Source organism: Nuphar pumila, chromosome 7, assembly GCF_984573655.1.
Source record: "Nuphar pumila chromosome 7, dmNupPumi1.hap1.1, whole genome shotgun sequence".
NCBI classification, from domain to species: Eukaryota; Viridiplantae; Streptophyta; class Magnoliopsida; order Nymphaeales; family Nymphaeaceae; genus Nuphar; species Nuphar pumila.
The window spans coordinates 44,989,021-45,009,722 of record NC_143255.1 but is presented as its reverse complement, the minus strand read 5'-3'; the positions used below and the strand labels follow the sequence as shown (position 1 = coordinate 45,009,722).

Below are 20,702 nucleotides of genomic sequence, written 5' to 3'. Positions count from 1 at the left end.
GGACACCAGTGAACGTTGCTGTCCATGCAATCAAATGCCTCCTAAAGAACCAATGAGTCTAGTGAAGACAGGCGGGGTACAAACAAGTTGGGGTCAGAAATTTTTTATACTGAAGAGTCAAACCATTTTCTATTCAGGTTTAGGTTTTCTGACCTATAACACCATCCACAGTTCTACTTAAATTGGCCGCAATGAAGCCAAACCTGTTAAGACCCTCCGATTGAGTGAGGTGTACCCGCCCAGTTATAACCCTCCATTTAAAGCCCTAGCCTATTAGCGTCAGCTGTAAACTCACCCTTTTTCAAGTTAACTCAGATGATTATTGCTTATGAATTTTTGAAGCATTGATTTTCAAAATATATGCCTGTTTCCCTCAAAAAACAATATGAGAGAGAGAGAGAGAGTGTGCGTGTGCAAAGATAGAAAAAAACCTTTAACTAAAATTAAAGACCAAACAAAAGAATTTGCCAATGAACCGATTGTAATCCATGCATCAATAGCCAACGTATATGTATAGAGAGAGATTATGTGCATATTTCTTAGTTGCCAAGAATGACTTGGGGGCGTTTGTTTCACCCACTTTCCCATGAAAGAGGGTCATAGAAGGAGATAAACAAAAGAAAAAAAAATCCACGATTACCAACAAGGCCTCCCAACGTGCAGAAGCACTTGCCCCTTATTGTGGCTTTGAGGGAAAGTGGCATCTCTCTCTCTCTCTCTCTCTCTCTATATATATATATATATATATATATATATATATATATATATATATATATATATATATATATAGAGAGAGAGAGAGAGAGAGAGAGAGAGAGAGAGAGCCGAAAGTAATTCAACATTACCACTCATGAAGATCAACAAAATGTTGAACCCATGAACTGAACAAGAACAAAAGCCAAAACAAATAAAGAAAGCACAAGAGAAAAGAACATAAGACAGATAAAATGGGCTCACGCCATAGCCGCGTGCCCAGATTGTGACAAAGGATAGGTAGCATCAGCAGGAGGGAGTGAAAGATCACTAAGATGCATACGCAAGATCGCATAAACATCTACCAAAATTTTATGCACCAGGTTTTGAATGTTAACTCGAATATGACGAAAATGAGCATCGTTACGCGCCATCCAAACAAACCACCAAGAGGTAAGCAACCACGTCCGCCAGATGAACCTCCACCTCTTGCTGCGCCTAATACAAACCGGCCCCAATATCAGATCTAGCGCAAATGACTCCTCCTTAACAAATACTTCCGGATGCCGCTTGACAAAGCACGCACCAACTCGGGAGTTGAATGCCCCACTTCTTTAAATTACTGTGGGTCTGGATCCTATCGTGCAAAATTAACCAAGCCAGGACTCGCGAACGGGGGGAAGGACCCTTCGCCCAAAGCACATCCTCGGGCAACCAAGGATGTATTCACTGGAGAGAGAGATGGATTCACTTGGTTGAAGGGCTGAGCTTAGAAGATCATTAAACTATTGTAAAAGCTGCTAACCTTCTAGTTGGTACTTGAGCAGCTGAGCTCAACCGAATATAAGAAACATATAAATGAAGGAGGGGCATCCTTTTCATGTAGAGTCGCTGCTTTGTACCGCCCATCTCAGTCTCTCAAGATGGGCGTCACCAACCGGTTGAACCGGTTTATGCTGCCAGTAAACAATAAATGATGTCTCTCTCAAAAAAGAAGGGCGAAAGTTCACCATGGTCCTCAACACCTCTCTCCTCTCATCGCCCACACCAGATGACTCCGTCCACCTCAAATAAGGCCTTGTTACTTTGAAAAGATCACTGTGGTAGGGGGAGGTGCGGCTAGAAAAAAATGTGTGCCTCTTTGTTGTTCAGAGTTTGTTAGACCGGGTGATGCAAATCAAATCCTCCATTCGTGATGAAAAATTACGTTATTCTACTCCTATGCATGAAAACCCAGAGAAAATAGGAAAATACAAAAAAAAAATACATAAATTCAACAAAATAATAATAATCAATCATCCAACAACGAACTCCCGATCTACATGGCTCCCTTATCTATAAATAGATGGGATTTTTTAATTCTAATTAAATTAGACTTTCTAATCTAATTACCCTCTAAAAGATTAAATTTATTAATTATAATATAATAAAATCTAGATATTAGATCCAATACATAAGTCAATATCTATTATAAATGAACCAAATACTAAAAATGATCCAAATATAAAAGATTCAAATGATAAAAAAATTCAACATATAAATTGGATCCAAATAGATCTTTTTGGACTTAGGTCTTCTGTTCCACTCCTGTATCATTTTTACCGGGTTGAAGGAGATTTGTCATCAAGTCTGGATATCTCTTACGCTTTTTTTCAATTTTGATCAACATTTTAGGTTAAGAGCTCGAAATATTATTCCCAAACCAACCCAAGTCATCTGGATCCTGATACAGATCTAGATCAAATGGATCTAGTGTAGGCTTAATCCAACGTAAGAAAGTCTAAGAGCAAATGAACTGGCTCTTTCAACTCGTATTCCAAATGTTGTTATCTTGGAGCTCTAAATAAACTCAGGGCTTGGGGAAGATTTCTGGTTCCCAAAACTAAAGGACTTAGGGTTGGGATCCAAAAATGTGGTGAAACTCGGTTCAAACAGGAGTGAAACATGGCTTTGGATCCAAGAAATTGAGAAAATTGGGTCCACTGAAGAGTGATATGAGATCTGAGGGCCCAAAACAGTACGTATGGTCACCGACCTAGTTCGATTAGGATCTGAACCAGCTAGAACTAGTCTCGACCTAGCCTAGTACTTAGAGATACTGGGTTCAACAGGTGTCACAGAGCCAAACCAGTTCAATGCAGAGAACCGGGGCAGGCGGTGGGTCAAGTGGCTATCTTGCCATCCGCATGACTGCTCGTTGGCCTGGCATGTCCGACGAGGGGTTGTTGATTACCGTCGAACCTTGAGATAAGGGTGTGATAGATAATTGCAGAGTCACTCCCGAGTTACATATTCACATAAAGAAGTTATCAAACACAGTTATTAAGCTTTTGCTCTGCGAGTAGCAAAGAACTCGTAGTATGCAGTTATCCAAGTTAGTAGGTACGTAGGGCTACCGATAAAATATCCTAGGTGATAGTGTTCACACTTCTGCATAAGATTAGATTGTAAATCCTTATATTGGTCAATTTTAGATGGGAGCCGGCATTCAGAGAGCTCTCTCTTGGTTATTACTCTGTCTTCTTTTAAGTGATTTCAATCAATTGCTCAGGGTAATAAAATACTTGGCATAATAAACTCTTGTGCGTACCCGTAGGTGAAATCAAGGTTGTTAAATGCGATGAGGCGAAGCGAGGCGTTGAGCCTGCGCTTCGCCTCTGAGGCGTACGCCTCTCACAACTGGTATGGAAGTGAAGCGGTGGGAGGGGAGGCAGTAAGAGAAGGACCACGCGCCCAGCTGGTACGGAAGCGAGGGATATGCCGGTCGCCCGGTGGCCGGAGAAGACTGAGCAGCAGCTGCAGCACAGCAACTCCGGTGGTCGGTGGTCACAACTGGTCGGAGGTTGATGAGGGGCGCATCACAGCAACGCCTCAGTACCTTGAGCGTGCGCCTGGCCTCTGAGGCGTACACTTCAGGTACTGAGGCTTACGCCTCTCACAACACTGGGTGAAATTAACTTCGAAACAAAGTCTCTTGCATTGAGTATATGCCTGATTTGATTTCATAAATGTATGCATATTATGTTACCTGATAAACATGAATGTTATAATGTTTGCAACCGTATGAGGTATTCATACCTACCAGACTCTGAGTTTGACAGTTTATATCCTAATCTGTTTAGGCGATGAATGATGTTGATAGCGATGGGCACAAGGGTTGGCGATGCTAACCAGTTACTCCTTTTTGGCTTTCTTGAAATTTTGTAGTCCGGCTATACAAGCTTTCACACTGCACTTGTAAATGAATTGAAAACCCTATTTAAGTTTCAGTTTTTTGAAGGTTTTATATTTTAGTAACAATGGTTGTAAATCTTTGAAACGTGACCCGCCCGAGGTTTCAAAATCACGTTTAAAACGATTTCGCTGCTAATTTCAATCAAAAAAAGATTTTTTTTTCTCGTATTTTTTCAAGGTTAAAAATCTCGAGACATTACATTAGATCCCCTTCCCTCTAGGTTCGTATAATGAAAAAATAGGATTCTCCTCTTTTACAATTTTCCCACTAGTTTTAAAGGTGCTAGATTTATGGTTTCTATAACAAATTCTCAAGAAAATGTGTTGCTCTCACATGTAAGTAGACTTTCTATTAAAATTATTTGGTAGGTTAGTTGGATTTCATCACACCATTTTTTTTTATTAACTAATTATTCAACATATCGTTATCGTGCTCTAAAGAATGCATGCTTTTTTCTTCTTCTTTTTTTTCCTTCAACAAACAGGCCACGTTAGAACATTTGGTGGATTGTAGAATTCCTGGAAGCTACGAGGATTACTACTTACTATTTGTGCTTCCGAAGATTTCTCCAAATAATCTGTTCGACTGTGAAAAGCTTGCTTCATCTTCCATCATCATCATAATGAGTCTGTGGGCCAAAGCAATATTGAGGTTGCCATCCATATCATGTCAGATGACAACAAGATAGTCGCTGAGAAGGCAAAGGACAAGGGACATTATCGCTTATCACCCTTTCAGCAAGATTGATTTAAAGGGTGATGACGAAGTGCTGAGGTATTTAAGGGATGGATATATATAGGGTAATTCGGGTTTCAACCAAGAAGTGCTTACCTCTCCTTCGAGATGAAGATCCAGTTAATGATTGTTCCAGATAGGTTGTTTTGATCGTTTTTATTCCTTTTATTACTGCAGAAGCAATGAATTAGTTAACAAACATTTTGTATTGTCCATCTCCCTTATGCAGCATACACCTGACCATAGTGACAAACGTTAAAGTTTTTCAAAAAACTTGCTAGAATTTGAAATTTTTTCATAAATCTCGCATATTTTTTTGGCAAAATCTTGACAATAAAAAATATATTTTTATAAGAAAATATTAATAAAAAATATTTAAAAATAAAAAAAACACATGGTTTTTTCATGATAAATAGCTGTTTAAAACGTAAATATCGTGTTTAAATTATGATATTTATGTTTTTTCATAAATCTCACGATATTTTGAAAATCTCACAAGAAATTGCCGTTTTAAACTTTCAGGCAATTTCTCACGATATTATCACAAGATTTTCATAAATCTGGCCATATTTGTCATAGAGCACCTGAACATGATGAGAGAGAGAGAGAGAGAGAGAGAGATTAATCAAGGGATCCTGAATTAATATGTCCTAGTTCAGCTTCATGGTTCTTGACCAATGTTGTCATTATCTGCCTGTACTGCCTGATACTTATAGTATCAGCAAAAATCGATACGATACTAACCTGAATTGGATATTTTTTAATAAATATAAAAAATCTTAAAATTAATTATTTTATTATTATTTAAAGGTTTTAACATGCATCGGTGTTTTGATTGACACAAAATATTTTTTTAAATTATTTTTTAGCTGATTCAGAATGATTCACTTGAGAATCGGTGTCGGCCAATTCGCCTGAATCGTTGGCCAAATGATTCAGGGCCGCCGATACCGATACTGACAACATTGTTCTTGACAGCAACAGCCTTTCACAATGGAGGAGATTCGTGAGGTAGTTTGGTCCTAATCGCGTGACAATACACTTGGGTTGGATGGCTTCTCTATCGAGTTCTTTAGAGCAACTTGAGAGTTTTATAAAAACAGATCTTCAGCTTATCGTTTCAAATGCCAAGATCGCACTCTCTCTAGCCAAGTCCCTCCTGATCCTCATTAATTCTGAAGGAAAGTGCCGCTAAAGATATTGACTCGTTTAGGCCAATTTCTCTAATTGGAACGATGTTTAGAATCATCAGCTAGGTTGAATACGGTTAAACAATTCATCATCTCACATTCTCAGAGTGCTTTTATCCTAGGGATATCCCACTTGTTATTTGTTGATGATCTTTAATATATGTCTCTTTCAAAAAAAAAGGAAGAAAAAAGGGATCTCAAGAAGCTCGCAAACAAGCATTCGACAGAAAATAAGCCCAATTTTATAATTATTCCTTCTATATAGCCCAAAACCCATATACGACCTCATGCAAATGGCAGAGGAAAGGTTAATGTTCCCTATATCATGTATTATCTGAATGTGTAAGCATTGGCTAATCGGTGTGGTCAATCACCAGGTCTAAAGCTTAGGCATTGTTCTCTCTCCACATTATGATTCCTTCTAGTGTATGAAAGTATGAATATGATCAACGTGCAATGTGCTAACCTTAAAATGGATCGAGTTTGGTCTATAAATATCAAGAATATGAGCTGACCACACTTTGGTATTTTTTTATTAGATTTTTGGTGTTTTTTTTCAAAATTCTGACCATACAGATGTGTTCGGTATGTTTGTTTTTATAGGAACCATACAGATGTGTTCTGTATGTTTGTTTTTATAGGAATAAGTTTTTGGAGCATTTGATTCGTTTTTATAAGTTTCAAAATCAACATCTTACAATTTTCATAAATTTTTGAAGTTATAAATACTATTTTTTATCCAAAATTCATGATCCAAGTATAGATTTATATTAAATCAATCATGCTGAACACATCAGTACGGTCAGAATTTTGAAAAAAAAAACACCAAAAAGGAAATTCATTGGAGAGGTTTGGAAAGGCTTCCATTGGAGAGGTTTTAATTCTCCTATATATATATATATATATATATATATATATATATATATATATATATATATATATATATATATATATATATATATATATAATTTTGTGATGACAAGAGACAAGGTAGATAATATTTTTTATTTAGTAATGCATAAGGAAGTTGCACGTTTCGTATGAGAATTACAATTTTCTTATAAAGTAATATGTTTCTTCATACTAAAATTATGGCAGAGTCTTTTAGCTTCTTTTCTTTGTGGGAATCCCTTCCTTAGGTTGCCTAATTATAATTAGGTTTCACGAGTTTGGTCATATTCCTTGGTCATCACTCTTTCCTCGTCGCCTTTAGTTTTCATAAATTTACCATCTACATTAGAAAAAGTTGAGCTTGCACACCGCCATTAGGAAACTGATTACTTGCTGGCCCCACGGGATCCACGTCTTGCATAGATTTTCTAACAGTTTGGGTTGATCTCCAAGCAAAGATTGAAAGGAAAATAAATTTTAGGCAAGCTTCTTACTTATACAAGCCTGCCCAAACAATACTAATCAAGCACTTAACTTCATTTATCATCATTTGTTTGGTCTCTTTCACATGCCAAAGCAGGAGAAAAACACCTAAATAAAATCTAGAATCTTGACCAACTAGTGAACTCTCTTCAAGATCATGAACAAAAATATATGAAGAATACTAATGTTTCATTGAAACAAGTTTTGCAAAACAATACGTACTTAAGAAAATAAGAAATGAACATAAATTTAAACGTCAAAGAGGTTGTGGTCAATCAAACATAGGTGAGTTAAAAGAGGACAAGTGCAAGCAAGAGGCTATGGTGGTAGGATGAGTAACCGACAAAGGTATGATCACTCTAATATTCAATATTTTAATTGTAAGAAGTATTGTCATATTAGTATCGAATACACACTACAAGAAAAATGGCCATTAACGACGGAAGTTTACGACAGATTGTTTTCATTGCAACTTTGCGGCGGATTAACAAGAGAAACAAATCCATCGCTAAAATCTATAATATTTACGAAAATAGCGACAAAAAACTTTCATCGCCAAATCCATCGCGAATTAACGATGGCTTAGCGACGTCAGGTTTTTGTCGCAATACCCGTAGCATTTAGCGACAGATTTGGCAACAAAGGTTTTTCTGTCGCTACGTAGCGACGACGTTAGCGACATAAACATTTTGTCGCTAACTGATCATGTAAATTTGTGACGGAGTTGCGACGAAAATAGGTCGTCGTCAAATCCATCGTTAACACTAAAAAAAATGCTAGCGAGGGAATTTTTCCCTCGCTAATTCCGTCACTACTTTTCGATTTAAATCGTCTCACCTAAGGAACAAAATTTTTCCTCTCTCCCCCGTTTGAAATTTAAACTGATGTGAGATTTAAACCGTTCCCAAACGAGCGTTCTTGTGAGCAATTTCCCTACCTCCGTCCTGATCTTCCCCTTCGGCCCCATCAGAGCCCAAGCGTCGAGGAGGTCAAGCGACCACTGACAATTCCGTAAGAGGAATCTACCAGTGTTCAATCCGATCTAGTTCTTCTGATCGTAGATCATCTCGTTCCACCCATGCATCACCAAATTGGAGTCTTTGTAGCGATCACAGGGGAGCTCGAAGACCATGTCAGTAAACATGGCGTCATTGTCCATCCACCAGAGGAATTCGACCTCCAGGTGCGAGAGGAGGAGCTTCCGAATCAGCGGGAGCTTCGCCCAAAAGCTGGCCATCTCGGCATCAAGGAGGGCCATGTTGTAGAAGATCTCAATGCCATGGAGGTGGCAGTAATCAATTTTGTTCTTGATCAATTTCAGAAGGTAATGGTCACCCATCGAGTTTTTGCATGCCTTGGGCGACGAGCCGGTGATGAGGAGGACTCGGGGCTTGCTGGGGGAGACGAAATTGAGGAAATGCGGGTGGCGGGCAATCCATTCCGACCTCTGTGAGTCCCAATCAAAGATCTTGGAGTCGAGGGAGTATGACTTGCTGGGCTCTGGTGGTGGGTTGTCTTCCTCCTCCGCCGCCACCGACGAATCAGTCCAAGTCTGGCCTATTGCTGCCAGAATACTACCCGACATGGAGCAATTTTTTTTTTAAATTTAGCGACAGATTAGTGATGGATATTATCCGTCGCTAATTTAAAATAGCGAAGGACTTGCAATGGATATTATCCATCGCTAATTTAAAATAGTGACAAACTCGCAATGAATCATTTTCCTCGCTAATCCATCATAAATTAGCGACAAAAGTAGCGATGGATAAGTTTTGTCGCTACTTAGCGACAAAAAATTTGCGATGGAGGCTATCCGTCTCTAATCCGATGCAAATCCATTGCTAAGATGTTTAGCAACAGATTAACAATGGATTAGCGATGGATTTAGGTCGTCGCTAATCAATAGGTTTCTTGTAGTGACAAATTTAAGGATTCTGATAAGAATAAAGTGTAACAAACAAGTCTTGCATAAAAAAAAGGTTAATGAGGTGACTTCAAGTCTTTTGTTGGCATGAAAATAAATTGATAGATGCAACTCTTAATATCTTGATAATGAGGCTAGCAATCACATGTGCAAAAAGAACGAGATATTTGTGGAGCTTGATGAATCAATCATTATTAAGGTAATCATTGGTGATATTTTTCAATTTTTTATGAAAAAAAATAAAATATTTTTATTTGATTAAAGAATGATAAGCATGACTTTATCTCCAATGTTTCTTGTTTTTTTGAAAGGCAAGTTGAGGTTAGGCAGACCTCCTTCCATAACAACAGTCACCACATGTGGCAGAGGGATTCGAACTAGGGCCTTCACCATGACATAGGACTCTGCTTACCATATGGGGTACCACCTCGATAGTTTTATCTCCAATGTTTATTATATTTCAAACATAAAAAAAAATATTTTGATCATGGGTCAACTATTAAAATATATATAATATTCACTTAAAGAATTTGACTCTCACTGTCAAAAAGCAAAATGATAATTTGATTGCTAAAGTTGGCATGTCAAAGAATAAGATGTTCTTACTTGACATATACCGAAGTGTTAAAATGCGTTGGTGCATTTGAGGTTTAAACACCTCAATTTTGATGCTTTGAAATTGTTGAACAAGTTAAGCTTGGTAAAATGGTTGCTTTTAATAGACTATCTTAATTAATTTTGTGAGGGGTTGTATCCTTGAAAAGCACCATCACTAGAGTTTTTCATAGGATGGTTTGAAACGAGCAATGAGACCTCTTGAGATAGTTCACACATGTATATCACACAAGTACAAATTGAGCCACCATTGGTTCATTTGTAAACAAGGCAAAGCATGGACATGCCTGTTCAGTGCTCGTTTACTAGCCCTACTTGGAGGGTTATCTCAGCCTGGTCCTCCTTTGTTATTAAACTCATGAATGGTGGAGGTGAGGATGGGTCCCATCTGTAAAGGGAGATTGGTTCAGTGTCAATAAATATTTAATTATATTCTAATTTTGGATGGAAGCACAAGAATCCAGGCATTGGTTTCTATCAAGCCTGGGTAAAGAATTATCATCAGAATTGATGCTTTGGCAACAATGGACAATCTGAGTATGCTTCATATGACCAACTGCAACTTTAGAAGTGATCGTTCGGTAGAGCTGCCCATGAACAATTAAGATGGTTGCGAATGAAGTATTTGTTGGGTCCAGCCCTATCCCTCATTAATGGTGTGGAGAAGTAGAATAAGCACCCACTACTTCCCATTAATGCAGAAGAAGTTGAAGGGCTAGCCCTATCCCTTCATTAATGATGTGGAGAAGCAGAATAGCCACCCACTTCCCATTAATGCAGGAAGTTGAAGGGCCAACCCCTTCAGTTTCTGAAATGAGTCTAGAAGGCTCTATGCCATCTATAAATAGGGGTGCAAAGGCTGTGTGCTGGAGGGAGAAGAGCAGAGTGTTGTGAGCAGAGTGGCTGTGTGCAACGTGCATAGAGAGAAGAAGAGAGAGAGAGAGAGAGGAAGATGAAAGAAGAAGGTTCATCACCACACATTGATCCTCAGAGAGAGGTGTTGGTTGTGGTGTGGGTTTTGACTCGGGTTGTGCATCCGAGAGGTAATCTTGTATCTCTCTCTTCCTATGATTCATTTTTTTGTTATTCTCTTTAGCTTTAGGCAAGCTATTGGACGTTGTACTCTCTACTCTTATTATAGTGAATTATTCTCTCTATGCCCCGTGGATGTAGGTCATGTTGACCGAACCACGTAAACCCTTGTGTTGTGATTTGATTGTGCCTTTGTTAAATCCTATATTGCTTTCGCACGAATTTTTGTTACCCTCATTAGTCAACAGTATTGTTACATGAGGTGGATGTTGTGTGATGATGAACGCAATCCTGAGCAACCTGTTGTCCAACTATATCACTGCAGGGAGCTGAAAGGAGTCTTATATAACAAAAACAAAACAAAACCAATCACAACCACAGTGGGTGACACCTCTTCTTATTTATTATTTTCATTCACTCACTCCTCTTACCTAATGAAACAACTTGCAGGTTTTCAAGGGATTGAAGGTGTTAGAGCTCCATCATTGTGAGGATCTAACACTTTGTACCTCTATCTCTCTGTCACTAGAATATGAGAACTAATGTGTGAACCACAATTTTTATGAATTTTTGTTATTTTCTCTCCAATCTAACCATATGGATGTGATCTACATACTTGGTATCATAAGAACATGCACTTGAATCATCTGATCTTGATGCATAAATAATAATTTTTTAAGGCTTTAAAATCAATGGTTCATATTCTTCATAAATATTTAAGCATTCAAAAATCATATTTTTTCATCTAAAATACACTATCCAATGGTGATTCCTAGCAAATTCATCATGCCAAGCATATCCACATGGTTGAATTTGCAAAAAAAGTGTCGGAAATGCCCATATTGTGCAGTTCTCATATTCTAGTGATTATATATATTTGCCTTAAAACTTTTCATTTTTTTGTGTGTATTATTCTAGTAATGGATTATATATTGCCCTTGCAAAAAGTTTGAAATTTCTACATAAACTTTATACACTTATCTCTCTTTTATAAAGGTAGAGTTTGTTTTTTACGGTTAGGCAGACCCCCGCTTATTAGTAATCAACCGTAGCATTGGGTTTTGAACTTGCAACGTCCCAACACAAGGTGACGTGCACTAACTGCTCCTACCAAACAAGTGGAGCCCCGTTGGTTTTATAAAGTTAGAGTAATTATTCTATTATGTCTCTATATGATTGTCGCTTTTGATATTTGGTGTCTAATGTTGATATACGTTTCATATCATGTCTTAGCCTATAGTGATGGGATCTTTTGGTCTTTTTATTTTCTCTTGGCACATGATGATATTTTTTCTTTCAATTTTTTTTATGGTAATTACAATGAAAACTTTTTTCCCAAAATGCCCCACAATTTACCAAATCCGTCAAGTGGACAAATTTCATTTTTTTTTTAAAAACTGTTACCCTCGTAGGTGCACATTTTTTATTTTTGTAGGTCATGACACTAAAAGTTAAAATTTTCAAAAACTTGTAAAACTCGTATCTCAAGTCACATTGCGAAAATCCTTCAAGTATTGCAAAAATCTTTTGCCTTACAAAATTTCTAAGAGTACTGCATGAAGTATTGTGAAATTACTATAAACTTGTGAAAGTCTTATATTACAAAATTACCAAGGAGTATCGCAAGAGTATTGCAAAATTTCTTTTTCTTGCGAAAATCCTTTGCCTTACAAAATTTTCAAGGAGTATTGCATGAAGTATTGCGAAATTACTATAAACTTGTGAAATTCTTATACTACAAAATTTTCAAGGAGTATCGCAATGGGATTGTGAAATTCTTTTTTCTTGTAAAATTTTATTTTATATAAATGACATTTCGTTTCTCAACCCCTGATTTGCATTCAGATGCCTTATTTCTATAACCCTAGAGTTCTTTTGGCAATCCTTTTGGCGATCTTCTAATGATATTTTGGTGACATTCAGGCTTTGCAAAAAATTTTCATTGATAACGATTCATCGGCAGTGGTTCACCGGTGGTGGTAAACCCCGAAAACATGAGTGACACTTCATTGTTGGTGAGTTTTTTTAGTAAAAGCATGGGTGACACTTCATCAACAGTAAGTTTTTTTGATAAAAGCATCGACCGTGAGAAGATCGATGACACTTCATCTACAATGAGTTTTTTCGGTAAAAGCATTGGTGGTAAAAAGATCAACGATACTTTATCAATGATGAGTTTTTCGGTAAAAGCATGGGCGACACTTCATCGACGGTAAGTTTTTTTTTTTTTTATAAAAACATCGATGGTGAGAAAATTGACGGTACTTCATCGACAGTGAGTTTTTTCGGTAAAAGCATCAACAGTGAAAAGATCGACGACACGTCATCGACGATGGATTTTTTTTTTTTTATAAAAGCATCGACAATGAGATCTTATGGTACGGTGGAATAGAAAACAAAAGTCCATGAGTTGTTCATGAGAGCTACATTCTTATCATAGAGAACATGAATGATGATGATGTAGAAAGCATCTGCTCTAACGAACTGTGATAGCCAAAAAGATATGTGAAAGACTTCATTTTTTTAAAGAATGGCATGAATGCAATGTATGAGCGACTTCACTTTGTAAAAGAATAAAATTAATGCAATGTATGAGAATTTTCATTTTTGAAATAAAGAAATGAATGCAATGTATGAATGACTTCATTTTGTAAAAGAATGACGCCCTATTTCTCAACCCCTTATTGCATCTGAATGCCCTATTTTCACAGACCTTGAATTATATGCTATTTTCTAGTCACCTGTGTCAAAAATTTGAAGAAACAAAAAAAATAACAGAAGAAGATCAAGACATTAACTTTTCAATGCCACCAAGATCACATTAATCTTACGAACGATTGCCTTCTGGAACTAAGACTGTTCAGTTGTACCAGTCTATAAAACAATTTTCTGTTTTGGTTTTGGATCTTATAAACGAGAACCTTAGAGGGGTTTTCGGTTCTGACTCAAAACATGAAATTTTGAGATTTGTGACTCAGCTTTTCAACGATTATTAAAATATGTTTTTTAATGTCGGATGACTGAGATATAGATATGAAAACGTAGGCTATTCTGCAGATATTTGAGAAAATTCGCATAGGGGTTGCGAAATTCGTGAGGTTCACAAATGAAAAGGGTAAAAAGGTCTTAAAAATTTGAGAAGCTGCAGACTTGTCTATTTAGCAATTTGATAAATTGTAGAGCATTTTTTTAAAATGCATCATTTTTATCGTACAGTACCGGCCTGACAAAATTGTTTTTGAGATATCTTTCTCATATTTATTTGTTGGCTTTGTATTGTTATTTTTATGTGATTTTCAGGGTTTGATTGTCGCTTGTTCCAATGGTTTTTTACCTTTATTTAAACTGTTTATCATATTTTATATTATATTTTGTATGCTTGACCATCATCTCTCCACATATATTTATCTAATATAATTATAAAAACCATTTTTATTTAAAATATATATTGTTATGATGATTTTTTGTTGTAGCAGTTGCTTCATATTGCTCTCTGTCAACGCAAAAAGTTATGGCTTGGGCTAAGGTTTCTTGGAAACTTAAAGTTAGAGTGTCTAGAGTTCTAATGATGATTGAAGTTATTTTATGGAAGATGGTTTGTAATTGAAGATCTCATGTTAGTATTTGAAAACCTTCCATTGTTCCTTGGGCTCACCATAAGTTTGAAAGGGGGTGTTAAGGTATGTGTAATAATGATTGTTGTACATATTATTTTCTTCTTTTATTTAACTAAGTGTACTAATGTATGCTTATAGGCATTCCTCTTGTAATTGTTTCCTTTTTGTATTTAAGGTTGTATTTGAGGTGTACAAGACATATGCATTGAGTATGCTTTTCTTTATAAGGTATACCTATTAGGTTTTATGTCAAATACACTTAAATGTATACTTTTAGTGTAGATTAAGTATTTTATATAGATTAGGTTTCTTAATTCTTTGTTCATTATTTAGACGACTTTTTTGCATTTTTTTTTCTTTTTGGCCATTGAGATCTTGCCTAACGGCTGGCCGAAAGAGGTTCAAATTAGCCTTTAATTAAGCTAGTCTCTCGTCCTATATAAGAGAGTGTGTGTGGCGTGGGATACTGATGGATGTAAATATGTGTGTGTACTCTAGTGACGCTTCATTGTAGATATTTGAATAATTTCAAGATTAATAAAATTATTTATTATTTATTTTTTTTTGTTGTTGATTGTGCACTTTAGGGTTGTTTGATTGACCAAAATAGGTCTGGAAAATGTATTTAGCTTTGATTATTTAAACCATTATTATTTTTTAATATTTTTATGTTGTCCCAAATTCAACGCCATTTCGTGACACAGCACCGACTTGAATATCAAGTTCTTCCAATTTCACGTCTTCATTTGAGAGAGAGAGAGAGAGAGAGAGAGAGTGGGATGGGCATGAAGGCGGTTTCCTTAACGCACGTCCGCTACCAATTGGGGGACAAATTGGGGTATTTCCTGGCGTGGATCTCGCTCATCCCGGTCTTCATCAGTCTCGGCGGCTTCGTCTCCAACTTCATCTTCCATCGAGAGCTCCAGGCCATCCTCTTCGCCCTCGGCCTCATCATCTCCCAATTCCTCAACGAGCTCATCAAGAAATCCGTCCAGCAGTCGCGCCCGGGGACCTGCGCCTTGCTCGAGGCCTGCGATTCCCTTGGCTGGCCTTCCAGCCATTCTCAGTACATGTTCTTCTTCGCTGTCTACTTCACCTTCCTTAGGATCACCTGCCTCCGCAATGGCGCTGCCGCCTCCAGGATTTCCATGTACGGCCTCGTCTTCGCCCTGATCCCGTGGCCCTTGGCCATCCTCACCATGTATTCCAGGGTTTACTTGGGCTATCACACTGTCGCCCAGGTCTTCGCCGGAGCTGCGCTCGGGATCGTCCTCGGTGGGATCTGGTTCTGGTTGGTGAATTCGGTGCTTGTAACGTACTTTCCTGCGATTGAAGAGAGCGCAATTGGACGGTTCTTTTACATCAAAGATACATCTCATATACCGGATCTTCTTAAGTTCGAGTATGACAATGCTAGGGCCGCAAGGAGGGCATTTAAGAGGAAGGAATAGACCGATTTACTTGGGGGTGGGTCTTCTCGCCTGCCCAATTTTAGTATACGGCAGGATTCTGATATTGTTTTTTTCTTTCTTTTCAACTTGTTTGATAATATATTTTCCTTTCATGTTCTCTTTGTCATTGTCTCTGATATTAATCAAAAGACCCAATCGAGCATTGAAAAAATTTGTTGTAGCTTTTACATTCTCGATGGATGCTTTCTTAGGGATTGTTGGACTAGAGTAGAAATTGCCAATGTGAACCTTTTGTTCTGTTATATATATATATATATTCATTTTCCTTTTGTTCTGTTATATATAGAGTAGAAATCGCCCTCCATGGATGTTCTCATTTTCCTCTTAGGGATTGTTGTATGCGAGTTCCACTAACACGTTTTTGGAGATGAAAATTTGAAATTTCAGCATATCATGCACACATTTTCTTAATTGAAGATGAAACAGAAAAAACAAATAGAAGAAAAAAGTTGAGAATAACTGACAAAGAGTCGGAGGCATATGCTTAAAATTTTCTCAAAAAATTCAAGACATTACTCAAAGGAATCACAAATATCCATAGTTCATCCATTAAGAATCGTGTTCATCTCACCCAGTCAAAAGTGCATTTTTACTTTTAGCATCACACACACACACACACACACAAGCACACAAGTTAACACTGAAGCATGAGACAACCAATCAAACAAGATTGTTGCATTAAAAATGACAAAAATCTGTACAATTACAAAGGACATTTTTGTCTCCAGGAAAAAAGATAACAATTATATGTTACCTGAAGCATGCCATTTTTTTTGACATCAGCACTTGGTCAAAATCTCAGCACCAGTCCTAGTGATCAAAATTGTATGCTCACACTGTGCAGCATGGCTGCCATCTGCTGTGTGGTCCAGCTTTCATCCCATGTAACACAATCTATACTCCCCATTGTAAGGATCGGTTCTGCAGTTCCCCACATTCAAGAATAAAAAATACATGATTGGATCAACAAGAAAAAATCAGTTATATGTGGCACATAAAGCTGTCATGATTTTCTTTAGACAGCCAATATGGTAAAGGATGATGTGGGAAAAGACAGTAAGATGAAGAAAGTGATACAAATGATAAATGTGGCCTACACCCATATTGAAACTACTGCGAGGCAAAGTAGGATGGGGGGAAGGAGATTGTGATGTGGGTGCTGAATCTGCTCTGAACTAATGCTGGAATAAAACAAAAATAATGTTGCAGGCTTGCAGCTGCATCTCAACCACCATCGTTGATCAGTGATAACTCAAAAAACATCAAGATATATGATAATGATGAAAACTATACAACTAACCAACTTGGCAGTGCAAATAAAACAATTTAGGTGCACGACACAAGAAAGCACACGACATCCATACATAGACACATGTACACAGTCTCCACATCAAAGCTTGTGGTGTGTCAACTGTCAAGTATGAAATAAATGGTAACATGCACCTACTGGTGAAAAAAATAACGATAATTCAGCCTTGATTCCACTTCAGAAAATTGATATTTTGCTGACTTCAGTTGAAAAGTTGTTAGACATACTGAATCCCTTGAACTACACAATCAAGACACTACTTTTCTGAACATGTCCACAATAAGTCACCATGCAATTATGATTGGGGTTTGCAGTTAAGATCTGTCCCAGAGCAACTTAAATAACATGTGGTATACAACAATCTTCAAAACACTTTCTCTGACTTTATAGATTGAAAATGGCATTACATACCTATAGTGAATGTTTGACCTTCAACCATGCGTCCAGGTCTGTCATTGCCTGCAAATGAGCCATCTCACAACTATGAGGCAGTTGGAAATGTGGAAGTTAATTCACCGTATACACAAGGAATCAATGTCAACCAGAGTTTAGAGAAGAAAATAATTATTGTTTCTGTTAGAAAAGTACTAGATAACCTCATTAGAGAACATAAAAGAAGTCATTTGGGCAAAAGATACACCTTGCCCTATATCAAGTGTTTTCTGGGGCACTAGGCTTGTTGGCAAGTAGTCACTGTAAAGCAAGTTTGTAAGTATCGTATTGTTACCCATATCGGTCGGGCCTAAAGTAACATAAGATTGTATTGTATCATAAAAATATCGTAAATTTTTAATAAAAATTTCTAAAAAATCCAAAAAAATCAAGAAAAATTAGCAACAATTCTAAAAAAATCATATCGCATGAAACAATGATGAATTGCACAAAATACAACAATAAAATCACATATTAAGCATTTATGTCTCTATGAGTTGCATAAGATATCATCAAACATCAACTATCTCACAAGAACAGTGCACAATATTGAATATCTTGCAATTAAGAACATGCCACAAGACTCATACTTTCATATTATATAAACAAAAATATTATGGCAATAGTTGGCGGGGGGTTGTAGGGGAGCCAAATTTTTTTGGAGAGTAGCTTTGTAATTTTACTCATAATAAAGTTTTTTTTACCTTAACCTATTTTTTTGAGTGAAAAAATGGTGAAAATGCACTTTTTTTTACCTTAACCCACTTCTTTGGGTGAAAAAACGGTAGAAATGCATTTCTAATGGCCTCTAGACAAATATAAAAGTTGTCTTTCGAAAGGTATTTAAAACCCAAAATGAAAACATTAACTTTTGGCCTTTTTAAAGTGTCCATCGAATGATACAACATGATAAATGGTATATCGTTTGATACACTCGATACATGTATGATACACACTCGAATCGCAATTCAAGTGTGTATCGTATCGCAAAACCTAAAAGTAACGATACATATCATACTGTATCATTCGATACGGTACAATACTTACAACCTAAGTCACACGAACTCGGATAGGGAGGCGCCGCACCCAAGTTGACACGCCCCGACACGGGTACGACTTAGGACACGGCCCAGACTCGCTCAACGTATCGAGGCTGAGTCTGTCCTCGTTTTGGACTCAGTCAATGTTGACCGAGTCCAAAAATATCCATTTTCGAAATGTGTTTTGGATCTGGGTCGGGTTCGGATTTGGACCCGACCCATATCCAAACTTCATCTCGAACCCTAAAAGGGGTTTACGAAAGGGGGAGGGGCTTACTTTGTCGATTTTGCCTCCCCTCATCTCCTGCAGCTTCCTCACGTCGGCGATCCACTCCGACGACAATAGCCGCAGGCGACACTAGCCATCGTCTCCTCCTTTCCTCCGTCAACAGGTATGCCCCCCATTTCCACTCTCTCCTCTTCGTCTGGCAGGGGGCTCCCCCTTCCTCCTTATTTTTCGATAGGTGGCAGAGCCCTTGCCTCCGCCCCCCGCCGGAAAAAAAGAACGAGGCAGGGTGCTCCGCCCCTACCTCGTTCTTGTTTTCCGGCAGCCCCCCCCCCCCCCCCGCCCTGCACCCTCTGCTCGCAGAAGAGGGGCTCGGCCCCTCCTCGTTTCCCTTATGTCCGGCGGGGCAAGGCTCGGCCTGTCAGTCGAGCCCCCTCCTTCCCCCACTCCTCCTTCTTACCCCCTGCCAGACAAAAGAATGAGGCAGGGGGCTCCGCCCCTGCCTCATTCTTATTTTCTGGTAGCCCCCCCCCCCCTCCCTCCCTACACCCGACGCTCGCAGAAGAGGGGCTCAATCCCTCCCCTGTTGCCTTTTGGCTTTTTGGAAAAGGTGGCAAGGGCGAAGCCCCTGCCACTGATAAGGTTCAGCCCCCCCCCCCCTCTTTTTTGCGTCAGACAGGAGGTAGGCCCCCTATCTCAAACCTGGTTTGCAGAGAGGGAACAAACCCCCTCTCTGCATCATCCCCTCGTAGAAGAGTGTCTGGTTTGAACCTGATTTGCACATGGGGAACGAACTTGGAGCTCCTATTACTATTATTTTGAAGTGTTTATTAATTTTATTTTATTTACTTATTTTCTTTTCAGTTTTCACTTTTCAAATATAATGGCGAGTTCTAGCGGTAGTGTCAATACATTTGGTTCAAGTTCTAACCCTGAATTAGAAGATTAGCAACCACTTTGGAGGCTTGTGACAAAAGGGATAAAAGCTAGTGGTGGTGGTGGGAATGTGCAGTTTCATTGTAATCTATGTAAGAATGTTTTCACAGGTTCTTATACGCGTGTAAAAGCACATCTTTTGCATATTCGTGGTCAAGGAATTATGGCATGTTCTGGGGTTGACACAGACATGTTAAAGTAATTAAAGAAAGAACAAGATGAAGCTGAAAAGAAAAAAATTGCATAAATGAGAAGCGATTCGATTAATTTGTCTTTTCCTATTGCTAGTGATATACAAGAAAAGCTTTTAAAGAAAAGAAAGATGGAAAGCAATAAAACAATACAAACATCATTCAAAAACATGGCAAGAGCAGAAATTGATAAAAAGATTGGTCGATTCTTTTACTCGAGCTCAATTCCTTTTAGTGTAGCTAGAAGTCCATACTGGAAAGATATGATGACATCTTTGACTAATTGTAATTTGAGTGGTTATGTGCCTCCTAGTTCAGAAAAAACTAAGAATAATCATTCTTGCAGAGGAAAAAAATAGAATTGAAGACTTGTTAGAGACCCAAAAATTTGTATGGAAACGACATGGAGTGTCGATTGTTTCTGATGGGTGGACTGATATACAAAGGCGACCATTGATAAACGTCATTGCTTACTCACTTAATGGGCCAATCTTTTTTAAGATTGTTGATGCATCTGGAGAGTATAAAGATGTTGAATATTTAAAGAGATTATTTGTCGAAGTGATAAAAGAAGTGGGTGAAGAAAGTGTGGAGCAAATCATTACTGACAATGCTCTAGTTTACAGTCGTGCATGAATGAATTTGGCAAGTGATGATACATATTCACATATTTTTTGGATT

The 20,702-nt window shown here is 37.9% G+C and overlaps 2 pseudogenes across 1 annotated transcript; one reads left to right on the top strand and one right to left on the bottom strand.

Moving 5' to 3' along the window:
• Positions 1-8,269: 8,269 nt before the first annotated feature.
• On the bottom strand, positions 8,270-8,812 carry LOC149832118 (xyloglucan 6-xylosyltransferase 2 pseudogene; annotated as a pseudogene).
• Positions 8,813-15,181: 6,369 nt separating this feature from the next.
• LOC149832117 (lipid phosphate phosphatase gamma pseudogene) lies at positions 15,182-16,044 on the top strand (annotated as a pseudogene). The gene has a single exon (XR_016433080.1). The product of XR_016433080.1 is annotated as a lipid phosphate phosphatase gamma pseudogene (transcript).
• Positions 16,045-20,702: the final 4,658 nt, after the last annotated feature.